This window comes from Rhopalosiphum padi, chromosome 3 (assembly GCF_020882245.1).
Source record: "Rhopalosiphum padi isolate XX-2018 chromosome 3, ASM2088224v1, whole genome shotgun sequence".
NCBI lineage: Eukaryota > Metazoa > Arthropoda > Insecta > Hemiptera > Aphididae > Rhopalosiphum > Rhopalosiphum padi.
The window spans coordinates 74834348-74845074 of NC_083599.1; the positions used below are offsets into that span (position 1 = coordinate 74834348).

At 26.8% G+C, this 10727-nt stretch overlaps 1 pseudogene; it reads right to left on the reverse strand.

Annotated features, from left to right (window-relative positions):
* Positions 1–1537: 1537 nt before the first annotated feature.
* On the reverse strand, positions 1538–10079 carry LOC132925670 (uncharacterized; annotated as a pseudogene).
* Between the last annotated feature and the right edge of the window lie 648 nt (positions 10080–10727).

Consider the following 10727-nt stretch of genomic DNA (forward strand, 5'->3'; position numbering starts at 1 on the left):
CAGCCTCTCTTTGAAAAGGAAAATTAATCTTGTTAGTACTTTCCAAGTAGGGTCAATAGTATAAAATGTTCAGTAGTTTTCAAAAGCGTCAAGAAAAACCCTAAAAAAGTATCGGAAAAACTGAAAATTTTACTCATAATCAGTTTTCGACGAAATCAATTTTTTTATTTTGTTGTAACTCAAAAACGAATACATGTAAATACTTGAAATTTAAACCAAATGTTTATTTGAGCATTATCTATTTATGATTAAGCTTTTAAAATATTTTGACTTTTTAAAGCTATTTATGGGCAATTTATTTTCGATTTTTCCGAGTTTTTTTTTTTGAAATGCAACAATTTAGCAATAATTTTTTTAATTAAATATAAGGTTTATTATAAGTTGTACTTATTGTAGTAAAAAAAAGATCAAAAATAGTTACTCACAATTTTTGTTTATAAACATTAAAAGTTCAAATATTTACGAAATATGTAATTATAAATATGTATTCATAATATTTTTATGATTTATACCCAAGGTTAAAAAACCCAACACAAGGTTCTCCTTAATTTTTTTTCATATAACTGTAAAAATAAATTCTAGCGTCATTAAAGAAAAAATGTTATTAGCGTATGAAATTTAATTTATTACGAAATTGCGTAAAATAAGAATAACGATATATTACAATTAAAATATATAGCTTATATTCTAATAATATAATCTTACTCACTATCCTAGACTGACAAAAAAATCATCTCCGTTCAGAATCGTTTTTCGTATAGAATATCCCACCATGCAAAAAACAGTTACAATTATATAAAAGGAATATTCCAAATTCCAACGGAATTCTAACGGAACTTCCATTAAAGTTCTAAAAACATTCCGATAACGCCATATGCCGTGTTGTTTGAAACAGTAAATAAAACATAAATGTAGTATATTAAGTTTATATTCCATTTATAGTAGGTACTCTGGAATATAAAATTAATATTACTAAAAACCATCACAGTTTTTTTTTTATTTTGTTTCGGTAAATATAATAAAATGTTATATTCTTTTCACGTTTTTTTTTATTGAATTCATAATTTAAATGTTGTAATTCAAAATGCTAAAAAAGGCTCGTTATGCTATTAAGTTCTTTTTTACATAAAAAAAACTTAGTCATTTTTAATGTAATAATAAAATTTATTAGATGAAATAATTAATTCTTAAATTACTAAGTAACAAAAAAAAAAAAAAAAAATTGTTAACTGCCTAATTTTTAATTTTGATTATAAAAATAGTATAAAATATAATAACCAGTTAATTTTAAAATAAAATAATATTGAAATTTTTAACTTTTTTTATATTATAATCATAAAAAATTATAAAAAATAAAAATATTATATATACATATATAATATAATGACTAGTTCATTTGAAAATAAAATAATACTAAAATTGTTTTTTTTTTAATTATAAAAAATATATAATTAATAATAATATAGTATAATAACAAGTTAACCTGAAAATAAAATAATACTGAAATAGTGAAATTGTATTTATAATATTCATAATCTTAAAGCCCTACATCTGATAAGAATGTGTTAACTGCGGTGAAGTTTTTATCAAATGGTGTTTGTAAATTATAAAAACCCTTTTGAATAAAATACCAAACTGCTTCACATTCTATAGAATACTCTGCATTAAATGTTATAATAATTTTGAAACAACAGTCAATTGAGGCAGCAATTGTATTCAATTGATAAAATATGTTATCAATGACAACTAAGGGCCGGTATTTCAATGTAAACTTAAGCTTAAGCTTAAGACTAAATAAAGCTTAACTATAGTTTTCTGTATTTCAATTGAGGTTTAAGAGATAAGCTCCACTTTTTTGTGGTTTATCTTAAGGAACGATCAAGGTATGGTTTAAGCTAATAAGTGTGGTTTATCTATGATTTTTTTTTTATCATAAACAATATTATAATCAAAATTCAAATAAACAGTTTACTTAACCTCGTATAGTCGTACAATTATGGATTCTTCGTCAAGTTCAAGTGATGATGAATCCATAATTGCATTTGTAACTAGACTTGGTCAGCCAAGAAAACAACGAGTTTTTCGAAACAGAACCGATAATTTTCTCGAGTGGAACGAAAATGAATTTTTTAATCGATTTTGTTTAACTAAACGATGTGTGAATATTGTATTGGGCCTAATCACATTCAAAATTCAATCGTCTACTGACCGGTAAAAATGGATTCCTAATATATATTTTTTTATAATAAGAACTAACTTACTATATAACATATTTTATATATTTAGGAATCATGCAGTTACACCGGCACAAATGATTCTACTTGCAATTCGTTTCCTTGCGTCTGGTGGTATGTTAATTACAGTAGGAGATTTTGCAGGAATACATAAAACAACTGCTGGAAAACATATATGGAAGGTTTTACAAGCTATAGCTAAATTAAAAACTACATTTTTAATGTTTCCAAATGATCCAATGATTATTCAAAATATTAAAAAAGATTTTTATAGTATTTCAAAATTTCCAAAAGTTGTTGGTGCATTGGATTGTACATGTAAAAATACAGTCACCTGGTATGTACCTACATAAGTACATAACAATTAATAGTTCTTATAAATTAAGAATACTTTGTTTTATAGGTGGATTAAATGCAGAGATATACAGAAATAGGAAACAGTTTTTTTCAATTAATGTTCAGGCTATTTGTGATTCTCATCTAAATTTTCATGATGTAGTTTCAAGGTGGCAGGGGTCAGCTCACGATTCGCGAATTTTTCAACATTCCAAAATTTACTCACGTTTTCAAAACGGAGAATTCGGTGACAGTATTCTCTTAGGAGATAGTGGCTATCCTCTGAAAATCTTTTGTATTACTCGACTTCAAAATGTAAATACTCCAGCGGAGAACTTATTTAATGAGGCACAAATCAGAACTAGAAATCCTATCGAAAGGGCATTTGGTGTCTGGAAACGACGATTCCCTATTTTATCTACTGGAATAAGGTTAAACATAAGTAAAGCGTAATGTTTAATTATAGCAACAGCTATTTTGCATAACATTGCAACAATAGATAATGAACAAAATCATGCATTACCTCCATTACCAGTAGAAATTGAAGAAGTCATTAACTTTGTAAATAATGTTCCAAATAATATACACATTAATAATAATAATTATTTAAGAAATAGATATGTACAATATTTTGAACATTTATTGTAAAAATTATACAAAATATAACATATTAAAACATTTAAAAGTTAAACAATGTAAATAAAAATAAGAAAATATAATATTTATGTTACTTAATAATAAGGTATAAAAGTTTTTTAAGAAATTATTAAAATTTTAATAATATTAAAAACAGTTTATAAAATTAAAACAATATAACTAAAAATAAAAAAATATAATAAAATTTAAACAAGGAACTTTTTGTTACTAATAAGACTCTTTTTTTTAAGAAACTATTAAAATTTTAATATTATTAAAAACATTTTATAAAATTTAAACAATATAAATAAAAAATTAAAAAATATAATAAAAATTAAACAACAAGGAACTTTTTGTTACTTTTAGAAGGTTATATTGTAATGTATATGTTTGATTAAATTAATTCATAAAATATATTTAGTTCATTAGTTCTAATTTCCTTTTTTTAATTTCTAATTCAATTTTTAATATTTCCATTTCAACAAAATATTTTTCTTTCATTTGAGAAATTTCAAGCTCAATTTTGGTCTTGTTTAAACATGCAATTTTCATTTTCTCATCTGCAAGATTGCACCATTTTTTATTGGTAGTTGTGCCTGTGCACTTTTTGGGTGTCTTTTCAATTACAAAAGTAATTTCTTCCTATAGAAAAAAATTATAACAGTACTAAAATGTACTTACTTAAATGATTCTTACATTAGTAGTTGTTAGTTAGTTAATTAATTACTTAAAAACTTTATTTAAGTTCAACAGAAAATAATTTTGATATAGGATGGTTATAGAGTTAACAAGAGTAAAAATTACAACAATATTAAATTACAAAATGTAATGTGATAAACTGATAACAATAATAACCTGTACAGGATCTGATGGTGAAGACACGAATGTCACTAATTGTTTAGATAATGGAGTCTTTAATAATGCTGGCGAATAATCATCCCAATCTTGCTTTCCAGGATTACTGGATACTGAATTAAATTCTAGTTTTGATGTTGATTGATTGTTTGAAATTTCATTATTATCGTTATTATAAGTAATATCTATAAAAAAATGTTTGATTTCATTAAACCTTTTAAAATATATTTTATTATACATCTATAAAATACAACTAATCTGGTTCATTGTCCCCATCGCAATCAAATACTGCATAATCTCCAGTTGCTTGAATAGTAAGATTATCAAGTGTTTCCAATTCTGATTGACTATACACCAATAAATTTTTGGCTGGTCCACCACCAGTTCCTTTAAGATATGACTTTTCAGCAGTCACTTTTTGTTTTAATGTTTTTTTTATATTATCCCATTTCTTTTTTAGTATATTCACTGGACGGTGTTCAAGAGATTTACTGTTGCAATTATATTCTTTAGCTAAGTCTTCCCAACTAGACTGTTTTTGTTTCCATGTTAATGAATCCGATTTTTTGCATTCAATTTTGTCCCATCTTTTATGTATTAATGTTTTCAGCAACTCGATTTCGTCTGATGAAAAATTAGCACTCCTCTTTGCCATCTTTCTTCTCTAAACAACTATATAAAACTATTATAATATTTATTAGTTAACAACATTGAACTTGGTTAAAACAAAATGCATTGACTTTTACTTACTGTCTAAAACAATTTCACAAATTAAATTAAAATATTAAAAAATGATCACATTAACAATAATTATATATCACATTATCACTGATAACATACTGTTATGTACACTATCGCGTGCGCTTAACATGATATTATAATGATAAGCCATGGAACAATAAACAATATAGTCATAGTAAGGCTTAAACTAAAGCTTAGTTAAGTAGAAGATTGAAATACTCGTTCTAATTTAAGGTTCACCTTAATCATAGTTTTTGGTTTATCCTAATCCTAAGATAAACCCCCATTGAAATACCGGCCCTAAATAATTAGAAATTTCTTTTAACGTAGGACCTACAATTATAATAAATGGCTGAAGTGTATGGCCCAATCCTACCAGTTTTTCTCTCCTACGTGTAATAGTTGCTTGAACCTCAGCGTTGCTTCTTACATGAGTTATAAATCCATCTCTAGTTTCTAGTTTAGATGGTCGCCATTGTATTTTTGATTTCTTCCCTCACGAAATCGAAACACCAATCAAAAATGAGAGACAGAGTAATACAGCAATATTAGAATATTAGACACTTCTTCATTATCTGTGAACATAGTGATTAATATGTATTATTATTACTATTATGAACCAAAAATGTAATTAATTAAAATTAAATTAATAGGTATTACTAACCTTCAACCCCTGATTATTGTACATATTCTTTTAAAATTTGTTTGATTGTATTTTCTTTAGTTTTTTTAATTTTTTCATCGGTTAGTTCAAATATCTTTTTTGAATAATGATAAACTTTGATATAGTTTGTTGGAATAACCAGGATAAGCTACATCAAAATCTTTTAAAATCTGTAACCATAATAGAATAATTATAAAAGTTCACAATTATGTAAATAATATATATTACTTACAAGAAAATATCCTGTCGGTTTTTTTAATGCAGGGTACTCAGCCATATATGAACAGACATATATGTCTGGCCATCTTTAGATATTTGTGTTTTTAAACGAGTAACTGCTGTTAGACTCCAATTTTCCTCAACTAGTGATCAAGGGTCACTACAGTTACGTAGCCAATTTAAACTGTCTTCCACAGATTAAGAATTTTCTACCAGATTTTCCAAAGATTTTTGTAGTGCTTCTGGAAGCAACATAGCAGGAGAGGCACGCCCAGAAGAAGGAGTTGAACTTCGTCTTAATGATTTTATAATTCCAGATTTTCTAAATCCCCTACGACGGTTATTAAGGCAATCTAAAAGCTTACCTTTTGCAGCTATTTTTAAACCCGGCCCATAAGATAAATACGGTATAAAATAAGTAGGGGTTCGTACTTTATTAAATATTGTTGTTATTTCGTATGCAAGCTCTTGTAACCTAACTGAAGAAACCCTAACATTTACATCTACACTAAGTTCATTACTAATTATTAAATTGCAAAAACGTTTGCGACCAATGCTATCCAACAGACCACTTTTTTGGTAGGAGGCCAATAAAGACCTACCTTCATTGGTATTCTTGAGTAATTCCAATAACCTCTGCAAAAAAAAATAATGTATAAAAATATTATAAACTACAATGCTATTAAAATGGTCAACATACAATTGTATTGCTCCTAGAACTACACCATAATTGTATCATTACTTACAGAAGTTGGTAGTGGAGGAACAGATAATATAGTCGTCTTTTGAGGTTGTGTGGACTTTGTGTTATTGGTTATAGTTTAAAGATCTTCATAAAATAATTTATCTGTATCAATCAACTGTTGAAATATGAAAAAAAATATTTTTAGATTTGTAACAAAACAAATTATAGAACATAAATACACTAAATTAAATATTTTTATTGATAATTACCTCAGAAGAAGTGCTGGGGATGTCACAGTAATGACTAATTAATAAAGATTCACTATGAGATGATTGATTAAGCTGAAATAAAAACATAAATATAAATGGTGAAAAATATTAAAATGGAATTTTTTGAAGTTTGATAAACCATTCATAACAAAAGCATTTCAAATATAAATTTTAACTAGGACCGATATAATTATAGTATTAAGAAAATATAACTTATATTCACCTCAGACAATGTACTTGGTTGAGTAAAAACATTATCACAAGATTCAACAACCTATAAATGTAAAATCACAAATTAAAATTATTGTGACAGATTAATAAAAAAAAACATTGTAAAACCAATTAATTCGTTGCTTCGTTCAGAATCTACAAAACATGTATATACCAATATTAGGTTAGGTTCAGTTAGTATATATTAGTGGGTAAATTAATAAACTAATAAATTAATGAATATCTTATCCACTAATCATATATATATATATATATATTTAAATGTATATACATAATACACATTCAACTTTAAACAAATATGCATAATTAATAGGATTTACATTGGGTATTCCTTGAATTATAATAGATTTCCATTGTTCCAAATTTGATATAAATCGAGCTCTATGTCCAATAACAGGTATTAATTCTTTGATCATATTGTTATTTAAACATGGAAGTGTTTTCATGTCAATTTCATTAGCTATATTTAAAACAAAAAAATCTTGAAATCGTAATAAACATTCTGTTACTAACTTATATTATGGAGTAGTTTTTAAAAAAAATTTTTGCTTTTTTAAATAAAAATAGAAAGTATTCTATAGATGTGTTATGATGCAAATTTTGTCCAACTATAGGCATGAGTAAAATTGCCTATACACCACGCCGCTTTATAAAAATTTTTATTTTTTTACATTAAAAATGTTTTGAAAACGAACCTGTCCGTATCTCAGTGTATCCAATACACACACTAACGGGCTCATGTCGTAGATAATCAAAGTGACTGTTTCTAACGTGAATTTGGACCGCTTAAATATTTTAGTCGAGTTGCCTATACTTAGCGCCGTATTATGGTTATTTTGACATTAATAAAATGATATGAATAACTAGCCGTCATTAGCCCAACACATCAAACACACACACGCACACACCGTTGAAAAGGAAAGTAATTATTGCAACCGTGAATTTGGTATGCTGTATCATTTTAACGTTTCATGTGTGTTATGATGAAATTTGTTTCAATGACCCTTATGTATTACAATATATGTTAGGTTTTAAATTCATTATAATTCCAATTTGGACTAACTCGACATTTTATGAGCAGTTCTACTTACTGAAAATAACCTGCTGAATCTAGTAATATAGGTTTCAAACTAATCAGTATAATATTGAATGTTCTATATGTGTGATGAAAAAATTTGTTCAACTACAATTTGAGTCAAATTGCCTATACACTGCGCCGCTTTATAGTAATTTTTATTTTTTTACTTTAATAATTTTTTGAAAACGAACGTGTCCGTACCTCAGTGTATCTAACACACACACACACACGTACTCATGCGGTAATAAATCAAAGTAATTGTTTCTTTTGTGAATTTGGAGCGCTAAAAATGTATTAGTCAAATTGCTTTTATAAAGCGCCGTATTATGGTCTTTTTGACGTTAAATAAGTATTTGAATAACTACCTGTCATTAGCCCAATGCACCAAACACACAGTTAAATAGAAAATTAATCATTTCAACCACAAATTTGGACCGCCTAGCCATTTTAACATTTCATGTGTGTTATCATGCAATTCGTTCCAATGACCCATTTATGGCCATGTTATGTATCACAGTATATTATACGAGGTTTTAATTCTATAATAATTCCAATTTGGACCAACTCAACATTATGAGCAGTCATAATTACTGTAAACCATCTGCTGATGATGAATCTATTGGATTAGGTTTCATTCTGATCAGATAAATATTGAATGTACTATAGATGTGTTATAAGGCAAATTTTGTCCTATATGACCATTATATTACAGAGTATGTTAGGTTTTAGATTTGTGATACAAATTTTGATAAACTCAACACTTTGTACAATTATATTTACTGAAAATTACTCGCTAAATCTAATGATATTGGTATTAAACTGATTAGATAAAAATTAAATGTTTGATATGTGTTGTGATACAGATTTTCTCCAGAGACCCGTATGCATGCAGTATAATGTGTGATTTTTTAGATTTATAATTACTTAAATATTGAGAAAATCGACATTGTTTACAGTTAAGCTTACTGAAAGTTACTCACTAATGTTAATGGAATAGGTTTCAATATGATCAGATAAAAACTAAAAGTTTTATAATTATTATAATACTCATTTTGTCCACCGGCTCATAAGTATAAAAGTATATGTGATTATGTGAGGTTTTAATTTATAAAATGATCAAATTTTTGACAAAATGTCATACAATATACAAAATACAATCTATACATAATGCATATTTATAATGACAAAGGTATACAAACAAAGTTTAATATATTATACAAAATACAATATAAACAATACATTAGTTATAATTACAAAAATAGTGCACAATTATGTACATAATTATATATATATATATTAGAGTCTTCTGGAACGGGACAGCAGATAAAGAAATAATAGATAACTCGATTAAATTTCTTTTATAAGCTTAATGTTGAGCATCACGTCTTATAGTGAAATCGACAACAGTAATTTCAACATAAAAGTTTACGATTTGACAGAAAAAACAAACAAATTGTTATGATCTGCAAGAACATATTGTTACCGTGAAACGAATGAGATGACGTAGTTGAACCTTAATGAAACGTACAATTTAATATGCAAAACAGACCATGGTTTATGCAGACCATAAAATAATACATAGCCATGATCCGGAAGCAGTCTAACTATATCAAAATATTTATTCAATCACGTAATTGGTCAAAATGAGACAAATTCAAGTTTATAAGATATGCAAAACAATTTTAAAATAACAAGACGTCGTTCAGTTTGTAGATTATGCATTATACCTTATGAGTGGGTGATAGGAATCTACATATTTGAATGGACGGAACTTGGGTACATAATAATAATTAATAAAGTAAGACGTACATTTAGGAACAATATATATTTTTTATTATAAACTTGTTTTGCAAGCTTTGTATAATTGTTTCGGGCCTATTTTTTTATAATATAATTAAAAACACATTTTGTTATCATAACGTCTGCTACCAGGTTATGACTAGGTATGTCATTTCGTGTTTTATATTATGAGTACATATCGAGTCATGGGTTTCCATCAAATTTAAAGCCGGGATCCCACGGCGCGTGGCGCGGCGCAAGGCGCGAAACGCGGTATAGCGCGGTATTATACACGCGCCGTGGGATCGGTGAGGCTCGGCGCGTCTCGTGTAAGCGCGGCGCAGCTTAACATTCGCACGGTTTCTCATCATGGTACCCAATGCTCGACGAATATAATAATTTATGTATTTTTTCAGTTATGTCAAACAGTTTTAAATTAAAATAACTATCATCGTTGTCACTATAGGACGTGATATTTAATATTTTTTTAATATTTATCTAATATTTCTTTATCCGTTGTGCCGATCCATAGAATAACAAAATTGGTCCCATATCGCCAGAATGAAGGTATTGGTTCATAAATGTTGACGATATAGGGTTGAACAATCATTAATATTTAAACTTAATTGAAATTGACACAAATATGGTTTTAATAATTCCGGTATGTTTTTAAAAATTCTTTATACATTTTTAACTTTTCATCTTTAGTACACACAATTGGTTTACTTTCTAATTTAATAGCCCTATATTTTTTAAGTCTACTTGACATAGACTACTGATACCAGAAGAAGATCTTTTCGATTTATTACTGTGAATTCAAAATCCATAACGATAAATTTAATCTTGTCACTTTAACATAAAAATCATTGTCTTATTATCAAGTTTTATAATAATTTTTTATAAACTAAATATATAAAATTTCTAATTTATGATGGATCCATTATAGACCAAAGAAGACAAATTTAATTTATACTTACAATATATAGACTTGTTGACTTCT